Source organism: Anomalospiza imberbis, unplaced genomic scaffold (genome assembly GCF_031753505.1).
Source record: "Anomalospiza imberbis isolate Cuckoo-Finch-1a 21T00152 unplaced genomic scaffold, ASM3175350v1 scaffold_47, whole genome shotgun sequence".
Taxonomy (NCBI): Eukaryota; Metazoa; Chordata; class Aves; order Passeriformes; family Viduidae; genus Anomalospiza; species Anomalospiza imberbis.
The window spans coordinates 620,328-644,347 of record NW_027100078.1 but is presented as its reverse complement, the minus strand read 5'-3'; the positions used below and the strand labels follow the sequence as shown (position 1 = coordinate 644,347).

Below are 24,020 nucleotides of genomic sequence, written 5' to 3'. Positions count from 1 at the left end.
GACACCATAAGTATTGAAACTTATGAAGATGGAATTGAATGTCTGTGGGTGAGACTTAGGGGGAAGGCCAACAAGGCTGACATCCTACTGGGAGTCTGTTATTGTCCACCCAGCCAGGAAGAAGTGGTGGACAACTCATTCTATAAGCAGCTAGGGAATGTTTCTAGATCATCAGCCCTTGTTCTTGTAGGCGACTTCAACCTGCCGGACATCTGCTGGGAACTCAATACAGCAGAAAAGAGGCAGTCCAGGAATTTTTTAGGGTTTGTGGAGGACAATTTTTTTGTCGCAGCTGGTGAGTGAGCCCACCAGGAGAGGGACTATGTTGGATCTGTTGTTTGTAAATAGAGATGGGCTGGTGGGAGATGTGGTGGTTAGAGGTCACTTGGGGCACAGTGATCCTGAAATTATAGAATTCTCGATATTTGGTGAAGTCAGGAGGAACACTAATGAGACTTTTACATTGCAATTCGGAGGGCAGACTTTGGCCTGCTTAGGAGACTTATTCAGAGAGTTCCTTGGGAAGCAGCCCTTAAAAACAAAGGAGTTCAGGAAAGGTGGGCAAGCTTCAAAACAGAGATCTCAAGGGCACAGGAACAGACTGTCCCTGTGTGCCAAAAGATGAGTCGACTAGGGAAACATCTAGCCTGGATGGGCAAGGAGGTTTTGAAGGAACTTAGGAATAAAAGGAGGATGTATCATCTTTGGAAGGAGGGTCAGGTCTCTCAGGAAGTATTTAAGGGCCTTGCTAGGGCATGTAGGAAAGACATTAGGGAGGCTAAAGCTCAGTTTGAACTTAAAATGGCAGCTTCTTTAAAGGATAATAAAAACTATATTTATAAATATATCAATGGTAAAAGGAAGGGTAAGACCAACCTTTGTTCTTTATTAGATGTGGAAGGGAATTTAATAACTGCAGATGAGGAGAAGGCAGAGGTGCTTAACGCCATTTTTTGCCTCAGTTTTTTGTGAGAAAATGATTTGCCTTCAGGACAACTGTCCTCCTGGGCTGGTAGATGGTGTCAGGGAGCAGAGTGGGCCACTGTTATCCAAGAGGAGGCAGTCAGAGACCTGCTGAGCTGCTTGGATGTTCATAAATCCATGGGACCAGATGGGATCCACTCAGGGTGATGAGGGAGCTGTCAGATGAGCTTGCCAAGCCACTCTTCATCATTTACCCACAGTCCTGGCTCACTGGTGAGGTCCCAGATGACTGGAAGCTGCCCAATGTGACACCCATTCACAGCAAGGGTGGGAAGGAGGATCCTGGTAATTCCAGCCCAGTCATCCTGACCTCAGTACGTGGTAAGGTCATGGGACAGTTCACACTGAGTGCCATCACACAGCACTTCCAGGATGGCCAGGGTGTCAGACCCAGCCAGCAGGGGTTTAGGAGGGCTAGGTCGTGTTTGACCAGCCTGGTCTCCTTCTATGACCAGGTGACCCTCCTGGTGGATGCAGGACAGGCTGTGGATGTGTCTATTTGGACTCCAGCAAGGCCTTTGGCACTGTCTCCCACAGCACACTCCTGGAAAAGCTGCAGCCCACGGCTGGGCCAGGAGCACTCTGTGCTGGGTTCAGAACTGGCTGGATGGCCGGCCCAGAGAGTGGTGGTGAGCGGTGCTGCATCCAGCTGGGGACAGTCACCTGTGGTGTCCCTCAGGGCTCTGTGCTGGGCCAGCTCTGTTCAATATTTTTATTGACCACATGGATGAGGGGATTGAAGCTTTCATTAGTAAACCTGCAGATGACACTAAGCTGGAAGCTTAGTTACCTACTTCTACCATCTGTTGGAAGGCAGAAGGGCTCTGCAGGGAGACCTGAACAGTTGGATGGATGGGCGGATTCCACTGGGATGGAGTTTAATAAAATCACTCGCCAAATCCTGCATTTTGGCCACAAAAAACCCCTGCAATGCTCTAGGCTGGGGACAGTGTAGCTGGACAGTGCCCAGGAAGAAAGGGACCTGGGTGCACTGGTCGACAGCAGGCTGGACATGAGCCAGCAGTGTGCCCAGGTGGCCAAGAAGGCCAATGGCTCCTGGCCTGGATCAGGAATGGTGTGGCCAGCAGGAGCAGGGAGGTCATTCTTCCCCTGTACTTGGCACTGGTGTACTTGGCATTCTTCCCCTGTAGTGGCACCATTCCTCAAGTGCTGTGTCCAGTTCTGGCCCCTCAGTTTTGGAAGGACGTTGAGATGCTCGAGAGAAGAGCGACAAGACTGGTGAGGGGCTTGGAACACAAATCCTGTGAGGAACAACTGAGGGAGCTGGGGTTGCTTAGCCTGGAGAAAAGGAGACTCAGAGGTGACCTTATCGCTCTCTACAACCTCCTGAAAGGTGGTTGTAGTCAGGTGGGGTTGGTTTCTTTCTCCAGGCAACAAATGTCAGAACATGAGGACACAGTCTCAAGCTGTGTCAGGGGAAATATAGGTTGGATACTAGGAGGAAGTTTTTCACAGAAAGACTGATAAAATATTGGAATGGCCTGCCTGCGGAGGTGGGGGAGTCACCATCTCTGGGAATGTTCACAAAAAGACTGGATATGGCACGTGGTGCCATGGGTCAGTTAAGGTGTTTAGGGCATGGGTTAGACTTGATGATCTTGAAGGTCTCTTCCAACCCAGTCATTCTGTGATGCTGTGAAAGCAGCCCACACCTGAAGTCAACATCTGTGCAGACCAAAAGGCAACGCTGTCATCCTTCCTCAGCCCGCTCTCCCTGACCAGACTGCCTTGCTGTTGGCATGGGTGGTGGGGCAGCAGGGTCATGACATGCGCATGCGTCACAATGGCCTCGGGGCACGATGTCACCGCGGGTCACAAAGGCCTGGTGGGCATGGCCGCCTTTCTGCCAGAGGCCTGGTGGTTTCCATGCAGATGCCCCTGGACACAAAGGCCTTCTTAATGCCTTTGCCCCTTGACTTTGCCTACTCTTGTTCCTCTCTCAATGATCTGCAGCTCTCTCTTGTCCCACCTTTGTTCTTCCCCTAAACATCCCCAAGGAAGCTCTGTGCAAAAGTGCCAAAGTGCTTTTCCCACCCAGCCCACCCTGGGTCCCAGCACTCGGCCCCAACTTCCTGGAGAAAGATCACCAGGAAGGCAAAAGCTCCATTTGGACTTAATCTGGTGGCTACAGTGGAAAACTATAAAAAGTGTGTTTTTTAAAAAGGTTAATAACAAAGTAGGGCCAAGGAAAATGTCCATTTTATATTTCATATGGGGAGGGCGGGGGAGGGTGGAATACTGGTCAGGGATATGCCAGGGGCATCCTTGTATTCTGTGTCAGCCATAGTGTGGCCAGCAGGACCGGGGCTCTGATTGTGCCTCTCTGCTGGGCACTGGTGTGGTCACACCTCGAGTGCTGTGTGCACAAGTGTGCCCCCATTAAGATTTGATTAGTGTGAGAATGCCTCTGTGTGAATTAAGGTGCCAAGGAGATCATCTACCAAAGGCAAATACAGGGATTTTATTTTACAATAAATGTGGGGTAGAGAGATTGAAACGGACTGGAAACAGAAGAGTGAGAAGGAAAGAGGGGGAAAAGCAAGGCTGTGGTGTGGTGGGGAAATGATCAAACAAAGGACGGGTCCGGACGCTTGTCACCAGCAGTGTCACGTTGGTCCTTGTCACCCTGCCTTGGGTGCCACCCACCCACCCATCGGTGTGTACCCCGGGTTTTTCTCTCCCTGCTGCCGTTAGCTCTGGGAGCTGCTGCTGTCCCTGGGAGCTGGGTGTCCTCAGCGTGAGCCAGCGTCTCTGGGCATCATCCTGGTGCTGGCCCCGGGCTCACTCCTCCAGCTGCCCCGGAGGCAGCCGAAGGAGAAAAGCCGGCACAGAGCCCGCCGGGCTGTCTTGGCCATGGAGCGCCATCGCCGTGGGACCGGGGGCTGCGGGACGGCTGCGCTGCCAGCAGGGCAGGCAGGAACACTGCGTGCCAGGGGCTGGGCAGGCACCGGGCAAGCTCCTGCCGGCAGCTCATCCCCACAGGGCTTTTCCTGGGGAGGGGCAGGCTGGGCACGGCCAGCCTCCATGCCAGCTTCCTCGGTCTTGTCTGCAGGGCCAGCAGGCAAGGCACAACCCACAGACATATTTGGGTCTTCGAGTGAGGCCGTGGGGAGGGGCTCGCTGTGCAGCTCGATGCAGGGATTGCTGTCCATGGGAGAAGCTGGTGGTTCTGCTTCCTTCTCTTGCAGTGGGAGAGACAACGGGCTCTCTGGCTCGCTGTCACTCCCTCCTGCCACTGCTCTGTCTTGGAACTCTTCTTCCTCCCACATTTCCAGAAGCTCGTCTAGAAAGGCGCAGGATGGGGAGTCACCAGAGACAGGGCACAGGCCTGCCAACAGGTCAGGATGTGCAATCCCTGAGTTGTTTTCTGTCTCTCCTGTGGAGTCCTTGAGGAGAGCATCACATGACAGCGAGTTGTCCCAGACAGGGCACAGCTCAGCCAGCAACTGGTCAAGAGACACAAGTTCTGAGGAGGTTTGTGTCTCTCCTGTGGCATCATCGATCACACTGCAAGTGCTGAGTGGGACCCAGGGGCCTGCAGCTGGCTCCAGGGTGAGGCTTGATGCATCCTTGAGGATGCACTTGGACCTCATGGGGCTTTCTGCAATATCCAAGGAGGAGAAGATGGCTCTAAACATCTCTTCATGGACTTTGTCTTCCACCTCCTCCAGCTCCTCCCTCTTTTTCCGCAGATGCTGCATCAAAGCCTCCTCATCCTCTGGGCACAGCCGCTTGAGCCGCGCAGTTTCCTCGGCTGGCTGACAAATTCCCTCTGCCTCTTGGCGGGCACTTAACCACTTGGGGGTTCTCAAGGTGGACCTGACGGACCTGTTCTCATACAGGTATGGGCCCAGGCCTCTCAACAGGTCACTGCAAGTGTTGCCCCCATGCCCTTCCTGCACCTTGACAAGCTCCTCTATCTCAGAGCGCCCCAGGTGCTTCCAAGCCGCCTGGGTCCCAGTGTGGATCTGCAGGCCGTGTGCGGGTTGCACCGGTGGCAGGTGATGGCCCTGCCTTGCTGCTGAGCCACACCAGAGCCCTTCTGTTCTCCTTGCCAGGGAAGGCGTTTCCCAGGCCCCACCAGCAGCCAGAGTGCCCCTTGGTGAAGGTGGTACCATCTCTGGCTGGCCTCTGGCCATGGGGCCCACAGCACGTGCTGTGCCTCCGGGAGAAAACCCAGGGGCTGCTCCTGCTGCTGGTGCTGGCAGATGGGGCAGCTTGACCCTCGCAGAGGCTGCTCTTTGCATTTCAGGGCTGAGCTGGCAGGGAGGTACCAGTGGCAGCTGAGGGCCACGGAGAGACAGCAAGTCCGACACGGACAGTCTCTGTGGCCCTGTGACACTGCTGTGAGGCGTGTTGTTCGTCCAGGTGACCTGAGGTGCCGCCTGTGGCTGCCTGTGGGTCACCTGTGGGAAGCAGGAGGAGGCACGGGATGGAGGTGGCTGTGTGGGCACAGTGTCCCCCATGTGCCAGCACGCCCAGGCCTGGCCCCAGGGCAGGTGCTGGCCACAGCAGCCAGGCTGGGCCGGGTTCCCAGCTGGGCTCGCTGCCTCTGGGGCATTGCTGTGCCTGGCCCATCCCAGCACTGTCCCCTCCACAGAGCATGGCCTGGTGCCCGGCCTGGCTGTCTCTGCCCCAGGGCTGTCCCTCTGGAAGCTGTGCCTCCATCCCTGTCCCTCACCTTTTGCTGCATGGATCTGAGTGGCTGCCCCTCACGGGGCTGGCCGTAGGCATTCTCCTCCTCCTCCTTCAGCATTGTGGTAGTGCTCTGGTGAACACTGGCCACAATCACCCAGGGGAGCTGCTGCCTCCAGAGAAGCTGCTGCCTCCTCAGAGAGCTGCTCTCCTGGCAGTGGCCACTGCAGGGACTGGCAGCCCCAGGGGTCAGGACATGCACCCGTGTCACAATGGCCTCTGGGCACGATGTCACCGTGGGTCACAAAGGCCTGGTGGACATGGCCACCGTTCCTCCCAGAGACCTCTTGTCCCACCTTTATTCCTCCCCTAAGCATCCCCGAGGAATTCCTTTGTCAAAGTGCCAAAGTGCTTTTCCCACCTAGTCCACCCTGGGTCCCAGCCCTCAGTCCCAACCTCCTGGTGAAAGATCATCAGGACGGCAAAAACTCCATTTAAAATTACTCTGATGGCTACTGTGAAAGACTATAAAAAGTGTGGTTTTTAAAAAATATTAATAACAATGTAGGGCCAAGGAAAATGTCCATTCTCTATTGCAGGGATTGGGGGCTGGGTGGGGAGGGAGGGATTCTGGTCAGGAATATGCCAGGGGCATCCTGGTTGTCTGTGCCAGCCACAGTGTGGGCAGCAGGACCGGGCTCTGATTGTCCCTCTCTGCTGGGCACTGGGGAGGCCACACCTCATATCCTGTGCCCAGCTCTGAGTCCCTTTACCCTGTGGCTACATTTAATACAAATTACCAACTCCTTGAACAGTAATTCAGTTATCTCTTGCGTCTTTGTCAAAAAGATGTGGCGAATTGCAGATTAGAGGTAAGGGTACAGTTAATTGATAAGTTTTCTAATTTATGGTTCAGAAATACTGCAATTATATTGCATTTCATGTACTGAGTTCATTGTATGTGGTTTACATGTTGGATGGATATAATTTGGTTTATCTTCTGACAGGATATACAGGATGAATATAAACAGTAAGCAGAATAAAGCCAAAACAAACAAAACTACAACATTAAATTCAAAATTCCAGTTGCTCTGTGTGGCCATCCAAAAATAGTTTCCCACCAGCAATGTTCTCTATCTTTCTTCCCTCTTTCCAGGACATGGTGTATCTTCTCTGCCTGACGATGGGTGGTAATGCGGGTTCCTTGTCTGGTGTGCTGTTGTCCATTTCAGCATGGACTCAGACCATTGCAACAGTTTCTTGCCAATGCCAGATTCACTCCAGCAGTGACAGGCAATGAAACTTGACACGGTGTGCAGTTGGACTGTAGCAATTGGTGAGTTGTGAGGGAGCTGAATTGTTAAAGCTGCAGCCCATCATTTTGCTAAAACTACAGATACAGCTATTAGAGCGATCAGATGTCTCTCAGGTGGTGTTTTCTGTAAACATAGAATCACACAGAGTTCTCATACAGATACATCCATTTCCAACATATGCAAGCACAGTTGCTGGGGTTTCAACCCAATATTGACATTTTCTTAAAGGTCAAGGCAAATGTCTGAGTTGTCAATAGTATTATTTTCACAAAGAAATCCTTGCTGTTCCTGTCCAGTCAGGCATCAACATCCACAGCTGGGCTTGTGCTCCCATTTGGGGCTCACACTGGTATGTTCTAACAGACAGAGGACAGTTCCATTGGGATTTAATCAGCACTATAACTGGGTATAAGGCATAGAGTATTGTTAAAAGAAAAGCTGTGGCTTTACCCTCAATGGGATAATAAGTGTCATTAACAAGATGTCACCAAGATTGGAAACCCTTTGAAAGAGACTGTCATAATCTCAAATTACCTTTAGTTTATCAGTGGTCAAGGTGCCGTTACTGCCTTCCCTTTTAATTGTTATTACAGCAGATTGCAACCACATCTGTGGAAGACATGTGGTGCATGGCGCAGAATTGAACTAAAGTTATATTTATTATGATTTATGCTAATCAATTGCCATAAATAAAGAAGTGAGGGTCTTCAGCGTGTGGGTCAAGCTATGTCTATGTGTATTTTGGGTTCTCCTTTGAGAATGATCAGCAGTCCAGGAGATCATCCACAAAAGTCAACAACAGGGAATTTATTTAACAATAAATGTGCAGTAGACAGATAGAAAAGGATAGGAAACAGGAGAGTGAGAAGGAAAGAGGAGGTAGATGGAGGTTGGGTTGGGGAAGGAAAGAGTGGGGGTGCATGGGTGTGGGGAAGATCAGGAGTGGGGTGGGGAAGAGATCAAACAGAGGACAGCACACGACTCTTGGCTCCAGCAGTGTCCCATCCGTCCTTGGTCACCCTGCGCTTCTCTGCGCTGGAGTCACGGTGGTTCTTGTGGAGGTGGGGAAACAAAGTCATTCACCTGGGGTTATCTTTCTCCGCTCCATGTTGCAGGTATCCAGGGAACCGTTTTCCTCTTTGCCATGTGAAGAAAGAATGGGTTTGCCTTCATTTACCTGCAATGCTGAGGCCCAAGGAGCATTTCTAAGCTCCTAAACCGCCCTCCCTGGGGCAGGATGGGGATGCACCTCCATAATGCCGCTTAGCAGGTGCGTTGTGTTGTGCTCGTTCATCTGCACAGGTGCACGGCGGGGTTTTTCTCGGCTGCGGTGTGAAGCAGGGGCTTTAAAAGAGGCCTCTGGGGAGTGCGATGACCCGGAGCAGGAAAGCAGGGGCATGGCATGGCTTTGAGCGCGTGGCATGGCAGTTTGTGTAGCAGTTTGCACACAGTTTGCGCAGGCAGGGTTGCAGGTTTCCAGGTGGCCCCTTCTGGAAAGGTTTGCTGTGTGTTGCTTTCGGTGTTTTTGTTGTTTGGTTTCAGGGTTTCTGTTAGTAATGGGCTTCACACAACCAAAAACGCTAGTTAGTGCAAATCTGTGTAGCCAAATGGAACCCGCCAGGCAGGATGTGTCTGTACAGACTCATTCTTGTGCAGACTGAGCTTAGCAGTGGTTTCAGGGACAGTGCAGAGGAAATCTGCCTGCGGTGTGAACAGGTGAATGATCTCCTCACACTGGTGGCTGAGCGTAGAGAGGAAGTTGAAAGACTAAGGATTATCAGGGAAAGTGAAAGGGAAAGAGATTGGTGGAGTTCAGCCCTTCCATCCTTACGGGAGGCCCACCAAGGGTCAGATGACTCCAATGCCTCCCACTGTCAGGCAATAGAAGAATGCTTGGTGGATAAAGGGGACTGGAAATGGGTCCCTGCTTGGGGAAGTATTAATAAAAACTCCTCTCGGCCCCCATCCCTTAGTCAGGTGCCACTTCAGAATAGGTATGAGCTCCTGGATCAGGAGAGTCAGGAAGACTTAGAAGAAAATTATCTGCCTCCCAGTTATGACTCACCTCTAAGACAGATCACTACTTGTAACACCAAAAAGAGAAGAAGAGTAGTCATAGTGGGTGACTCCCTCCTGAGGGGAACAGAGGGCCCCATATGTCAATCACACCCACCCCACAGGGAGGTCTGCTGCCTCCCTGGGGCCTGGGTACGGGATATCACTGACACACTGCCTGGGCTGATTCAGCCCTCTGATTATTACCCACTGCTGATACCCCAGGCTGGCAGTGATGAGATTGAGAAGAGGAGTGTCAGGGCAATTAAAAGGGACTTTAGGGCATTGGGTCAGGTGTTTAATAGGACAGGGGCACAGACAGTCTTTTCCTCAGTCCCTTTGGAGTCTGAGAAAAACGCTGAAAGCAATAGGAGAGCTCACATTATCAATGAATGGCTCAAGGGTAGGTGTCATCATCAAAATTTCAGATTCTGTAATCATGGGGCAACTTTTACAGCACCTGGCCTCCTTGGACCAGACGGGCTCCATCTTTCTGTGAAGGGCAGAAGAATTTTAGCTCATGAACTGTCAGAACTTGTTGAGAGGGCTTTAAACTAGGTCTGAAGGGGGAGGGAGATGTAGCTGGTTTGTCTGGAAGCAATAGGAGAGCTCACATTATCAACGAGTGGCTCAAGGGTTGGTGTCATTGGTAAAATTTGGTATTCTTTAATCATGGGGCAACTTTTACAGCACCTGGCCTGCTTGGACCAGACGGGCTCCATCTTTCTGTGAAGGGCAGAAGAATTTTAGCTCATGAACTGGCAGAACTTGTTGAGAGGGCTTTAAACTAGGTCGGAAGGGGGAAGGGGAAGGGGATGCAGCTGGTTTGTCTGGAAGCAGGCTCATGGGTGGTAAGCCTGAGTGAGGGGTGAAATCAGCAGCCCAGCTGAGGTGCATGTACACCAATGCACACAGCATGGGTAACAAACAAGAAGAGCTGGAGGCCATGGTGCAGCAGCAGAGCTGTGATGTCATTGCCATCACAGAATCAGGGTGGGACGACTCACATGGCTGGAGCGCTGCACTGGATGGCTGCAAGCTCTTCAGGAAAGACAGGAAAGGGAGAAGAGGTGGAGGGGTGGCCCTTTACATTAGGGAGGGTTTTGATGCTGTGGGTGTTGAAACTAATGATGATGGAGTCAAATGACTATGGGTGAGACTTAGGGGGAAGGCCAACAAGGCTGACATCCTACTGGGAGTCAGTTGTCAGCCACCCAGCCAGGAAGAAGAGGTGGACAACTCATTCTATAAGCAGCTAGAGAATGTTTCAGGATCATCAGCCCTTGTTCTTGTAGGTGATCTCAACCTGCTGGACATCTGCTGGGAACTCAATACAGCTGAAAAGAGGCAGTCCAGGAAATTTTTAGAGTTTGTGGAGTACAATTTTTTCTCGCAACTGGTGAGCCTACCAGGAGAGGGACTATGCTAGATCTGTTGTTTGTAAATCGAGATGGGCTGGTGGGAGATGTGGTGGTTGGAGGTCACTTGGGGCACAGTGATCATGAAATTATAGAATTCTCAATATTTGGTGAAGTCAGGAGGAACACTAATAAGACTTTTACACTGGACTTTGGAGGGCAGACTTTGGCCTACTTAGGAGACTTATTCAGAGAGTTCCTTGGGAAGCAGCCCTTAAAAACAAAGGCGTTCAGGAAATGTGGGCAAGCTTCAAAACAGACATCTCGAGGGCACAGGAAAAGACTGTTCCTGTGTGCCGAAAGATGAGTCGACGAGGCAAATACCCAGCCTGGATGGGCAAGGAGGTTTTGGAGAAACTTAGGAATAAAAAGAGGATGTATGATCTTTGGAAGGAGGGTCAGGTCTGTCAGGAAGTATTTAAGGGGCTTGCTAGGGCATGTAGGAAAGAAATTAGGGAGGCCAAAGCTCAGTTTGAACTTAAAATGGCAGCTTTTGTAAAGGATAATAAAAAATATTTCTATAAATATATCAATGGTAAAAGGAAGGGTAAAACCAAGCTTTGTTCTTTTTTAGATGTGGAGAGGAATTTAATAACTGCAGATGAGGAGAAGGCAGAGGTGCTTAATGCCATTTTTTGCCTCAGTTTTTAGTGAGAAGATGATTTGCCTTCGGGAAAACTGTCCTCCTGGGCTGGTTGATGGTGTCAGGGAGCAGAGTGGACCACTGTTATCCAAGAGGAGGCAGTCAGAGACCTGCTGAGCTGCTTGGATGTTCATAAATCCATGGGACCTGATAGGATCCACCCCACAGTGATACGGAGCTGGCAGATGAGCTTGTCAAGCCGCTCTCCATCATTTACCAGCAGTCCTGGCTCACTGGTGAGGTCCCAGATGACTGGAAGCTGCCCAATGTGACACCCATTTACAGCAAGGGTGGGAAGGATGATCCTGGTAATTCCAGGCCAGTGAGCCTGAGCTCAGTACCCGGTAAGGTCATGGAACAGTTCACACTGAGTGCCATCACACAGCACTTCCAGGATGGCCAGGGTGTCAGACCCAGCCAGCAGGGGTTTAGGAGGGCTAGGTCGTGTTTGACCAACCTGGTCTCCTTCTATGACCAGGTGACCCTCCTGGTGGATGCAGGAAAGGCTGTGGATGTGTCTATTTGGACTCCAGCAAGGCCTTTGACACTGTCTCCCACAGCACACTCCTGGAAAAGCTGCAGCCCACGGCTGGGACAGGAGCACTCTGTGCTGGGTTCAGAACTGGCTGGATGGCCGGCCCAGAGAGTGGTGGTGAGCGGTGCTGCATCCAGCTGGGGACAGTCACCTGTGGTGTCCCTCAGGGCTCTGTGCTGGGCCAGCTCTGTTCAATATTTTTATTGACCACATGCATGAGGGGATCGAGGCTTTCATTAGTAAATCTGCAGATGACACTAAGCTGGGAGCATGTGTCCATCTATTGGAATGTAGGAGTGCTCTGCAGGGAGACCTGGAATGGTTGGATAGATGGGCAGAGTCCAGTAAGATGTAGTTTACTAAGTCCAAGTGCCCAGTCCTGCATTTTGGCCACAACAACCCCCTGCCCTGCTCCAGGCTGGGGACGGCGCTGCTGAACAGTGCCCAGGCAGAAAGGGACCTGGGGGCACTGGTCAACAGCAGGCTGGACGTGAGCCAGCAGTGTGCCCAGGTGGCCAAGAAGGCCAATGGCTCCTGGCCTGGATCAGGAATGGTGTGGCCAGCAGGAGCAGGGAGGTCATTCTTCCCCTGGACTTGGCACTGGTGTACTTGGCATTCTTCCCCTGTACTGGCACCGTTCCTCGAGTGCTGTGTCCAGTTCTGGGCTCCCCAATTTAGGAAGGAGATGGAGGGGCTGGAGTGTGTCCAGAGAAGGACAACAAAGCTGGTGAGGGGTCTGGAGCACAAGTCCTGTGAGGAACGACTGAGGGAGCTGGGTTTGTTTCGCTTGGAGAAGACTCAGAGGTGACCTTATCACTCTCCACACTCCCTGAAAGGTGGTTGCAGTCAGGTGGGGGTCGGTCTCTTTCTCCTCACAGCAACTGACAGGACCAGAGGTCAGTGTCTTAAGCTGTACGAAGGGAAATTTAGGTTGGATATTAGGAAAAAAGTTTTTTTATGGAAAGGGTGATAAAGTACTGGAACTGTCTGTCCAGGGAGGTGGTTGAGTCACCATCATGGGATGTGTTTAAAAAAAGACTGGATGTGGCACTCAGTGCCATGGTTTAGCTGAGGTGGTGTCAGGGCATGGGTTGGACTTGATGATCTTAAAGGTCTCTTCCAACCCAGTAATTCTGTGATTCTGTGATTGTGTGACATCACAGACCAGGTTGTGACATCATATAGTTGGCTGTGACATCCCTGGTTTATTATGTGACATCACAGAGCAGGCTGTGACATCAGAGCATGCCTGTATGACATCACAGAGCAGAGCAAGCTGTGAGGTCAAAGAGTGTGCTGTGACATTATAGGGTGGCTGTGTTCCATCACTGAAGGTGTTGTGACATCACAGGGTGGGTCTGTGAGCCCACAGAGGTGCTGTGTGACATGTTAAGTGAGTTCTGCCACCACAGAGCAGGCTGTGACATCACAGAGCAGGCTGTGACATCACAGAGGAGGTTGTGATGTCCCAAAGACAGCTGTGACATTACAGGCTGGCTGTGTGACATCACAGAACGGGCTGTGAGGCCACAGAGAAGACTCTGCCATCATAGAAAAGGGCTCTGTGACATCACAGAGCATCTGTGTGATGTCACAGAGAAGGCTGAGACAATACAGAGTGGGTTGTGACATCACAGAGCTGACTGAGAAATCACAGAGCAGGCTGTGACATCACAGCATGGCTGCATGCTATAACAAAGGTGGCTGTGCCATCATAGAGCTGGCTCTGACATCACAGGCTGGGCTGTGACATCACAGGGCAGATTTTGTGATATCACAGAGCAGACTGGGACCTCAAAGAGCAGGCTGTGACCTCACAGGACACCTGTATGAAATCACAGGTGGCCTGTTACCTCTCAGAGTGGGCTGTGTGACATCACAGGGGCTGTGTGACATCACAGGGGTTCTGTGACATCACAGGGGCTGTGTGAGGTCACTGGGGAGGTCACTCCACCCCAGCCCCCCCTCCCAGTTCCCCCCAGAGAAGTCCAACGCTGCTCGTGCACAGCGGGGTCACCTGTCCCTCCGCGTCCCCCCACCCCCAGCGCCGCAGCCTCCCCCAGAGGATGTACCACGAGATCGACCCCAGAGCCTGACACGGGGATGGGAGCTGGGGCTGTGGGGGTTGGGACAGGGGGACAGGGACCCCCCGGCAGCGTCCCCGTGTCCCCGAGGGCCAGAGCCTGGGCCAGGGCTCCTTCACCCTGTTACCAACGAGGGCTTGAGAGCGCTGAAAAAATCCCCAGCAAGGGATCAGCAAAAACCAGATTTAATATTAAGCAACAGCACCACAGAGTTCCTTGGCAAGAGTCACTCTGCTCCTGGAGCCGTTGTGATGGTTGGTGCCATGGAAACCTGCCCTGGCCCCTTGCTCAGGGCTGCTGTCACTGCCCAGAGCCAGAGGGGATCCCTTGCTGGGGGCTTGTGCCATGGCCACCTGCCCTGTGCCGCGCTGGCCGGTCAGGCGCCGCGGAACCAGCAGCAAACGCCAGGGCCAGGGCCAAAGGCCAGGTCAGCCCGACAGAAAGGGGCAGTGCTGGGCACTGTTTCCATGGCAGCCCTCACTGGGGGTGACACCTGGGTCACCTGTCCTGGCAGTTGCCATGGAAACCCGGCTCACTGGGAATACAAGGGTGGACAAAGGTTTTAGTAGGGCCTGTCACAACGGGACAAAGGGGGGTGGTTTTAAACTAAAGGAAGGGAGGTTCAGATAAGAACAGATAAGGAGTAAATGTTTGATGATGAGGGTGGTGATACACCAGGACAGGTTCCCAGGGAGGTGGTCAGTGCCCCATTCCTAGAAACATTCAAGTCCAGCTGGGACAGGGCTCTGAACAACCTGATCTGGTGAAAGATGTCCCTGCTCATGGCGGGGTTTGGATGAGATGAGCACTGCAGAGCTCTTCCCATCCAAACCATTCCAGGACTGCACGGGCAGAAGGGGCTGCTCAGTGCACTCCATCCACTGCCTCGACTCCTCATGGTCTCTGCTGGACCCCACATCCCAGAGCCAAACCCAGCCCCTTCTCTGCCTTTCCTCCCCCTGCCCCAGGGGCTGGCACAGCCAGGGGGGCACAGGTGACCTTTGGGCTTTGCAGGGCTCAGGCACAAGGGCCGTGGCAGAGTCAGGGCTGAGGTCACACTCTGTGGGCTGGGGCGGAGCCCAGCCAGAAATGAGCCCTGAGGCAGCAGCTCTGCAGTGCTGGCCACCAGGCCGGCTTGCCAAGGGAGGCTTCTGGCCATGCCCTGCAAGCAGCTGCTGCTGCCAAGGCGCCTTTGGTGCCTCAGGCTCTCCCTGGCACAGCTCCCAGCACGGCACTCTGCCCTTGTGCCCGAGGCATTCCCTGTGCTGGGGCTGGCCTGGGGCTTTTCCTGCAGCGGGACCTGCCCTGCTCCTGGCACACTCCACCAAGTCATTCCCTGCATTTCTCCTTTTCAAATTCCTTCCATCACCTACTCTCAGAGGTCCAGCCTGTTCTGGTGCTTATCATGAACTGACTGTGCTCTTGATTTATACCAGCTCTGGAGATGTAGAATCACCCAAACTGAACACAGAAACAAACTCCCTCTGTCCCATTTTCATGTTCTAGATCACTTTCCAGGTGTCCATGGAGATGTGGGAATGATTATCACACAACTCTCCATTTCTGGCTGCGGGCTCTGGAGATTCCTTCTCTGCATTCAGTCAGGCTTGTATTCCCTAACAAGTCCTGGTTCCACCTCCTGTTTCCCAAGGCTGGAACAGTCACAATGAAAACCTCACCAATGGCACAACTCCCCAGCTCACCAGGAAAAGAAAGGACAAGCTGTCAAGTTCTCCAAACCTTTGTCCTGCTTGGCTGCAAGACTCCTGCTGCACACCCGCTGTGGAAAGCCAAGAGAAGCTGCAGGTGGTGGCACATCTTGTGACAGGAGCTCAACCTGGTTCCCCAGGAAAGGTTCTTGAAAAGAGAAAACAGGACTGTGGAAAAGATTCCTGGAAAACTGAAACAGCTTTCCAGAAGTGAAATGAAAATTGAAAGAAACAGTCCAAGAGGTTTCCTCTATTTATTTCTCTGCTCCCTTTTTTCCATCTTGCACTACTTCTCCATCCCATTAATTCCAAATGCATCTCACCTCTAAGATCAGTGACTTAGCGAGTTCTAGACACTCTAAAGTACCATGACCTAAACAGTTTGCCTTCCAGTATTCACTGGAAAGCAACGCTGGAGCCATAAGTGCAGGACCAGGACCAGGGAATCCTTCAGCCAAGGAATGTGCCCCGATAGGGTTTGATCCTCAGCTTGGACAATGCACGGCAGCGACCGAGGAGATACCTCTGCCCCCGTGCAGGAGTCCAGACTCTGGGTCTGGGCTGAACAGGGCAAAGTTCCCGTCTTTGGACGGGCTCAGGGGCTGCCCGCAGGGAGTGTGGGGCTGGGCGTGGGGGTGAGCGGGCAACGGAAAAACGGACACGGGGACAAACGGCCCCGGAGCTTCAGTTGCAGCAGCAGCAGCAGCGGCGGCAGCAGCAGCGGCAGCAGCAGCTAAAGCAGAGACTCCCTCTTGATTCTCCTCTCCCTCTCCCGCTGTCCCGCACCGTCTCCCGCTCTCCCTTTCCCGCTGTCCCCTCCTCTCCCAGTCTCTCTCTCCCCATTCCCGGCCGGGCCATGCCCCCGGCCCGCCCCCGGCTCCGGGCGGGGCTGCCCCATCCCCGCCCCCGGCCGTCCCGCCGGGGTCTCGCCTCCGCCCGGCTCTGGCCGTGCTGGCGGTGGCGCTTCTGGGCGGGCATCGGTGCCTGGGGCTGGGGCGGCATCGCCTCCCTCTGGCTCCGCCTGGCCCGAGCCTGGCCCCGGCCCCGGCTCCTCCCGGGCCCCGCGGAGGACACACGCGGCGCGGCCGCTGCCGCCGCCTCCGCTGCGGCTTCCCCGGCCCGAGCTCCGCCGCTCGGCAGCGCGGCCGCCGCCCCCGAGCCGCCGCTGTCCCGTTGCCGGGAGCGAACGCCTGGGAAGGGCCGGCCCGGGGCGGTCGGGGGGCGCTCGGGGGCCGCTCCTGGCCCCGGGCCGAGCGCTGACAGCCGCGTCCCGCCCGCAGGGAAGGCGCAGCAGGGCCTGAAGGAGCGGTACCGGCTGGGTTCGCTGCTGGGCAGCGGCGGCTTCGGCAGCGTCTTCGCGGCCACGCGGCTCTCGGACGGCGCCCCGGTGAGCGGCGGGGCCGGCGGCGGGCGGAGGAGGAGGAGGAGGAGGAGGAGGGAGAGGAGGGGGAGGAGGAGGGATAGAAGGAAAAGGAGAAGGGAGAGGGGGAGAGGGGGGAGGAGGAGGAGGAGGAGGGGGAGGATGGGGCTGGAGCTGGGGCTGGGGCTGAGGCTGGGCATGGTGGGCGGCGATCTCAGCCCGCTGCTGCTCTTGGCTTGCAGGTGGCCATCAAAAGGGTGCCAAGGAACCGCGTCCGGCACTGGGGCGAGCTGGTGAGTGAGCGGGGCCAGCGGCAGAAGCCGGGCCGTGCCGGGCGGGGATGAGCCGAGGCCCGACAGGGTGGGAGCCACCAGGACGCCTCCAGGGAGAGCGGGCGTGGGGCCAGCGCAGGGCGAAGAGCATCCCGGGCTGGGTGAGGAGTTCCTGACCCCCGGCACGGCATCAGCCCCACTGATGGCATCGTGCTCCTCCCGCAGCCCGACGGCACCAGCGCACCCCTGGAGATCGTGCTGCTGGAGAAGGTCTCCACTGGCTTCCCCGGTGTCGTCCAGCTGCTGGAGTGGCTTGAGCTCCCCAAATACATCTTGATCGTGCTGGAACGCCCAGAGTGCTCTCAGGATCTGCACCATTTCATTCGGGCACGGGGGTTCCTGTCCGAGGAGGTGGCGCGGGATCTGTTCCGCCAGGTGCTGGAGGCCGTGCAGCACTGCACCAGCTGTGGGGTCCTGCACAGGGACATCAAACCAGGGAACATCCTGGTTGACCTGGCCACTGGGCAGGCCAAATTGATCGACTTTGGCTGTGGCACCTACCTGCAAGACACAGCCTACACTCGCTTTGCAGGTGAGGCCATGCAGGGGTGTGCTCTCGGTCCTGGCATCTCATGGCCAAACATCTCACAGCCCAAGCTGGCTGTGGCAGCGGGGATTCTCCCTTTTGCTGCCCTTCGTGGCACTGAGATTTCAGCTGAGTTGCGTTTGAGCAGGGCTGGGTGGGGAGCCAGCTTCCAGCCCTGCTGGCAGCCTTTGCCCACCACTCTGCCCAAGACTGGGGCTGGGGCTGGGGCAGTCAGCCCAACAAAAACACGGGTGGGTGGGGGTAGCAGAGAGGGAGGCCGTAACCTGTGTCCCAGCTGGTTTGGTGTGCAGGTGCGAAAGGGCTTGGACTGCTCCACTCACCTGGTTTGTTTTGGATTCATGATGTTTTTGGGCAGTGCAGGCAGGGAGGATGAAGGCATGGTTTTCCCAAGCACTGGGTGGGTTTTTCCTCCTCATGGTTGGGCCTTGCCAGGACTTCTGCTGCCCTCTTCAAACCCCAGTGGCTTCTTTTCCTACCCCGAGTCTGTACACAAGTCCCAGGTGCTGGCGAGAGGGCATCGGGTCACCCCGTGTGCCACTGGGGCAGCCCCCACACGCCCAGGGATGCTGGGGCCAGGCTCTGGGAGCAGCAGCATCCCCCTGATGAACCCCATCTGTATTCCACAGGAACACGGTCATACAGGCCCCCAGAATGGACCCACTTTCGATTTTACTACGGCAAGCCAGCTACCATCTGGTCCCTGGGCATCCTGCTGCACCAGATGGTCTGTGGGGAGCACCCTTTCAGGAGGAGCCAGAACATCAGCTGGGACCATCAGCTCTCACTGCCACAACGGCTCTCTCAAGGTGGATCCTCATCTCTGGCCACGGGGGCAATGCCAGTGCTGGGAGACAGCAGCAGCTCGTGAGCATCCCGCTCTGGCAGCTGCTGAGGAGGTGGCACATGTCCCGCTCTCCTGCTCTCCTCCAAAACAGGGAATTGATGGGGGAGTTTAGGCCCAGCTCTGAGCACATCCAGCATGGCCTGGGCACGGGAATAGTGGGGCAAAGCCAACAGGAGCCTTCTCCAGCTGACCGGCGGGTTCTGGTTTCTCTGCCCAGAGTGTCAAGATCTGATCAGGCGGTGTTTATCCATGCTGCACTCGGACAGGCCCTCGTTAGAAGAGCTGTTATGTGATCCCTGGCTGCAAGATATTCATCTGCCCTAGAAGAAGGGAGAGAGCCACAGGCACACTTTGATGCAAGGCCCTAGTAAGTTACAGTTCCACACATGCCTTGGCAATCAGAAGCAATGGAACCCAGACATTTTGTCCTGCCTGTGTCACTGCCCAGGGGTCATCAGATGGGAACACGCAGCCCTTGTGCTGGAGCTGAGCTGCTCTGCCCAGCACTGGTGGCTGCCATCTGAGCTGGTTTTGCTTGTCCTGGTTCCCTGACAGCTCTGGGCCCTGGGCAGAACCCAGACAGCCTGGGCTCACCCCCAGGGAAGGAGAAGGAGTCCCTGGAGGAGCTGTACCAGGTGGGGCTGCTGCTGCTGGGGACAGCGAGGACGACATCAAGGATGACAACCTCTTCCTCCACCTGGTCACCGGCAGCTGAGGATGATGGACTTCGATTCTGGCACCTTCTCCAAAGCCAGGCTCCACAGGGAATTTGCAGGTGAGTCCACACGCAGGGGGATGCTCCCAGATTTGGGCATTGCACAGCCTGGCCAGGAACCAAAGGTTCCCCCTTTGCTGGGGCGGATGCAGCTGATCCTTCAGTCGGCTGCCAGGCTGCTTTTGGCAGGGCTGGGGGGATGGGCTGGGGTGGTGATGAAATGGGAGTGGGCTCCTGGCCCTGCCAACAGCCCCAGCATCCACCGTGCCCCGGGCTGGGGCTGGGGCTGGGGCAGCCAGCCCGACACAAACAAACCCCCATGGTGGGAGCAGAGGTGGGACTCCAGAACCTGTGCAGGGGCTGCTTTGCTCTGCAGGCAAGGAAGGGCTTGGGCTGCTCCACTGCCCCTGTTTGCTTTGGGGTCACCGTTATTTTGGGGGGCAGTGCAGGGGGGAAGGGAGAAAGCCTGGGCTTCCCTCACCTGTGGGTGGGTTTTTCCCTGGCATGCAGGGGTTGGGCCTTCCTCAAGTCCCTGACAGTAATATGATTTTTGACCTTTTTTCTTGTTCCCCTTTTTGTCTGTAATCTATTTTCAATAATTTGTTGTGTGTTTTTCTAGAGGAAGCATTCTAGCTGGGGTCCAGTCTGGATCAGGAAGTGCTTGGGAGCAGCTGTGGCATGGATGGGCCGTGCCCTTGGAGAAGGCTGAGGAGATGGTTTGGGACCAGCTTTTCTTCCAGCGGGGGATGGCGTCAGGTGGGTCCCATCTGCTTGGCATGGTGGGATCAGAGCTTTGGGGAGATGGCAGTGAGCACAGGAGCATCCTGCTCTGGGCAGCTGCTGAGGGCTGGATGTGCCATGGCTGGCTGCAGGCTGGGCACATGTCCTGCCCTCCTGCTCTGCTCCCAAAGGCAGCAGGGATGGGCAGCTCTGGGCACAGCTCTGGGCACGGCCAGCATGGCCTGGGCACCGCGGGCGGCTGGGACAAGGGGACAGGAGCCTTCAGCTGACGGGCGCTTTCTGGTTTCTCTCCTTGCAGCCGGGCTCTGCAGGTGCTGAGGCTGCTCTGGGCTCTGCCAGGGCTCTGCTGGAGCTCAGCACCGGGCCGCAATCAGCCAAAGAAGAAATGGGGTGACCTGCAGTACAGACCTGCTGGAGCACTTCAGCAACACAGCTCAAGTGTGCAGTGTACACCTCCCAGGGAAAACATGCCACCACCCCAAAATAAACTTGTTCAATAGCTTCTGAAATGAAATCAATCTGGGATGACCCCAAATGACATTTTGCAGCTTGCTCAAGCTGTAGCTCAGCCCTTCTCTGAACAGTTCTGTCCCCCACCTGCCTTGAACTTCCCAACTGCTCCCTCTTTTCCCCCAGTGAGTTCCCAGCCCATGGCAGTCTCCATCACACTGTTGCCTTCCTTGGTGCCCCTCACCACGAGGAAGGCTGAGCCCCAGGCTTAGGGACTCATCCTGTCACGGGCTGAGGAGCAGCAATGTCTCAGAGGTCCAGTGGGATTTTAGTGTCATTCAGAGCTGCTCTCCAGCCCTCAGCTCTCCTCACTGCTCAGTTCCCACTCCCTTGTCCTCGTCCTTGTAGCAGGAGGAGCTCTGTGAATCCCCTTGAGCCTCCCCACTCTTCCCAGCCCACGCACCCACCTCAGTTAGGCTGAAGCTGCAGCTTCTCTGTCTCCTCTGGCACACCAGTGCAGTCCCCTGTGCGGGGAGCCCCAGCCCCAGAGCACAGCACTCAGCAGTGCACTCCGGGCTGGAGCAGTTGCCCTGCAGCCCTGGCTTGGCTGTTTGTGGCAAGGGAATGCTCCCTGTTTGCAGCTGTCCCTGCAGGATGGCCCCAGGGCAGAGCCCAGCCGGGCTCCCACTGCAGTCTCTGGAGCTTGGGGCAGACAGTGGTCCCAGAGCTGAGGTTCATGGGGAGCACCCAGAGCTGTGGCTTGCAGTCAGTGTTGGCAAATGTTGTTTTCTCATCTCCTGCAGCCTGTGGGGAAAGCCACCTGTGCTGCCAGGCCTGTGTGTGCCAGGCCTGTGTGTGCCAGGGGCTCTTGGATGTCTCTGTACCCATGGACAGAAGACTCTGTGTGTGCCAGGGGCTCTTGGATGTCTCTGTACCCATGGACAGAAGGCTCTGTGTGTGCCAGGGGCTCTTGGATGTCTCTGTACCCATGGACAGAAGGCCCTGTCTGTGCCAGGGTTTCCATAATGTCTCTGTGCCCATGGGTATGGAATAGCATGGGCCCTGAAAGTGTCAGTCCCGTTGCTTGCACGCTCCTTCCTTTGTATACAAAACGCATCCATGCACACCCCCATGTACAGATACATTAAAACGTCAGGGAGGGACAGAGATTTCCCCCAGGGCTCTAACTTTGGCATAACTCACCTTTTAGCCAGTGGCCAGGGGATTTTTTTTCCCAGCTCTGTGTGAGAAGGTGTCCAGGAGCTGAAGGAGCAGCATTTAGAAGCAATTTCAGGATTTCTAGGCAGGAAGTGGAGCTGACAACCATCCACGTAACTCGCCGTATTCATCAGGATGTGCTGCTGGTTCTTTGGGAATATGGCCCAATGGAGACACGAGCCTTGGAAAAATCCCAGCTCTCTGTGGGTTTGTGCAAAGGGGGAGCAGCAGAAACACTTTGTGTCTGCTTTGGGGACACAAGGCCCAAGGAGCTGCGGTGGCAGAGGGTGACCTGGGATGGTGGCAGGTGAAGTCCTGGTTCATGACATCCCAGAGTGGCACAGGACAAAGCTCCAAGCCCTCCCAACCCCACTGATGAAGTCTTTGTGATGCTGCACATCCTATAGGAAAAGCTGCTGTCACACAATGCACTGGGATTTGTAAGTTTCATTTTCAATACTTTAGGTCCAGGTTTCAAATTGCAATTTTTTTTGTACTCAAGACACAGTCGTGCACAATCCATCTCTCATCCTCCTATTGCTTCAACTCCAATTAAAAAAAAAAATCTTAATATTGGACACAAAACCCAAAGTCTTTAAAAAAAGGATGCTGAGGTCAGTCCGTAAGATGGATCCAGACCATCAGAACATGCACAAAGCAAATGAGTTCTCCTTTTAAAAAGATCAGTTACCTCTTAATCCAAAGTTCAAGAAGATTTTCACTACAAATTTTTTTCTTGTTTTTCATATTTTTCTCATTTTTCTTTTCCTTTTTCTTTAAGAAGATAACACATCCTGAAAAAGAGATGTTCAGCAAAATGAGAAACATTTCTCATAAACAATGAAAATATTTACTCCTCTGTTTGCTTTTCTCTGGATACCCTGATGTAAAAAATCTAGCAGATATGAGCAGAGGTGTCAAGTGTTTGCTTTGGACTAAGCTGGAGTTCAGCACTGCTGACATCCTGCTCCAGCCAAGAGTTGCAGAATTCTTTTGCACACCTCGAGCCATGTGTTTGCAGGCACAGCACCTGCAGAGCTGACACACCAGTGCACGTGAATAACTCTGTTACTCCCTCACAGAATTTGGGCTCTGCCCCAGAACGAGGTGCTCCAGCCCTTGGCTCCTGGTTCCCGTGGGGAGCAGCTCCCTTCCCTCTGGCTGAGCTGCTCAGGCAGAGCCCGGCAGCTCCTGGCCCTGCAGGGCTGAGGCTTTTCCCCGTGGCTGGGCACAGACTGATGGAGCAGCACTGCTGGACACGGGGGCACACAGAGGGACCAGCAGCAGCTGCCTTTGGCCACCTGAGGCTCCAAGGCCCAAACTCAGAGCAGACAGGGCTGGAAGAGACTCGCAGGCTCCCTGCTGGCTCTGCTGCCCCACTTGTGCCCACCTGGGAGCCCCCAGGGCCAGCAGGGACTTGAGATGGCAGCCCTGGGCTCCTGGAGGTTGTGCAAGGAACAGAGCTGGGGACTCCCTGTCCATGGGGAGCTTCCAGATGGAAAAGGCTGCTGTGCCCAGGCAGCTCCAAGGGCAGAGAAAGGAGGGTCTCGACCCCTGGATCCGTGCCAGTCCCACAGTCCTGGGCAGCAGCCGCCGAGCCCTGGGGGAGCAGAGGGCACAGCAAGAGGGACAAAAGCAGGCAAGGTCAGAGATTGGAGAGAGCCAGACCCGGCAGCAGGAACAGCTGCTCCATTGCACTCTTGGAGAAAGCTCCTGGCTGGTTCAAAGTGCTGAAAGGCGTGCAGGGCAGAGAGGAGGCCACACCAAACACTGCTCCTGTTTCCACAGCCTCCCCTCTCCGTGTCCCAGAAGGAATTGAATGGACTGCGTTCTTCTCCCCGAGTCGTCCCGTTCAGCACGAGCAGCTGAGCACCAGGAGCTGAAGGAGCTGAAGCCTCAGGCCACAAGAGCTGGGCCTGAGGAGACTTTGTGAGCAAATGAATGCTGCTAACATGGACCTGGCTGAATGCAGCAGATGGAATCATGGAATTGTTATGTGTATTTTAGATAATTCGTGCTTGTGAGAAATAGATGTATGAAATATATTATATTGGTAAGAAATATTCTGTAAATTTTTTTAAGCACCCCACCAAGGACGGGAAGGTTGCTTCACAGTATTTCAAACCCGCAGCTGGCAGCAGGGAGAAAAGGACCTAATTTGCAAACGAATGGACGTGGCCGGCTCGGAGATGGGTGCTTTTCAGCACTGGTGGGTTCCTTTGTCTCCCTGGTGCTACACTGCAGCTCCTGGCATGTAGATGTTAGCAAAAAGGATTCTCTTTGAGGAAAGATCTAATACTCAGATCCTTTGGCATTCATCATTTTTCAAGTGTCTTATGTTACATTTTACATATTTGTCGTGGTTTGACATGGAAGTTAATTTTTTCAGGAAGTTGGGTCAAACCAATCAGTG

General features: G+C 54.5%; 1 long non-coding RNA gene and 2 pseudogenes across 1 annotated transcript in view; 2 read left to right on the top strand and 1 right to left on the bottom strand.

The window, feature by feature from the left end:
* Positions 1–24,020, top strand: part of LOC137466906 (zinc finger protein 850-like) — an 807,951-nt pseudogene that overhangs the window by 217,782 nt on the left and 566,149 nt on the right.
* LOC137466908 (zinc finger protein 850-like) overlaps positions 1–24,020 on the bottom strand; it is a 743,182-nt pseudogene that overhangs the window by 162,083 nt on the left and 557,079 nt on the right.
* The window catches only part of LOC137466917 (uncharacterized), a 142,864-nt gene continuing 137,176 nt past the window's right edge, over positions 18,333–24,020 (top strand). Inside the window, exon 1 of the long non-coding RNA XR_010995338.1 lies at positions 18,333–18,445. This is a non-coding gene — a long non-coding RNA (uncharacterized lncRNA). The remainder of the gene's footprint in view (positions 18,446–24,020) is intronic.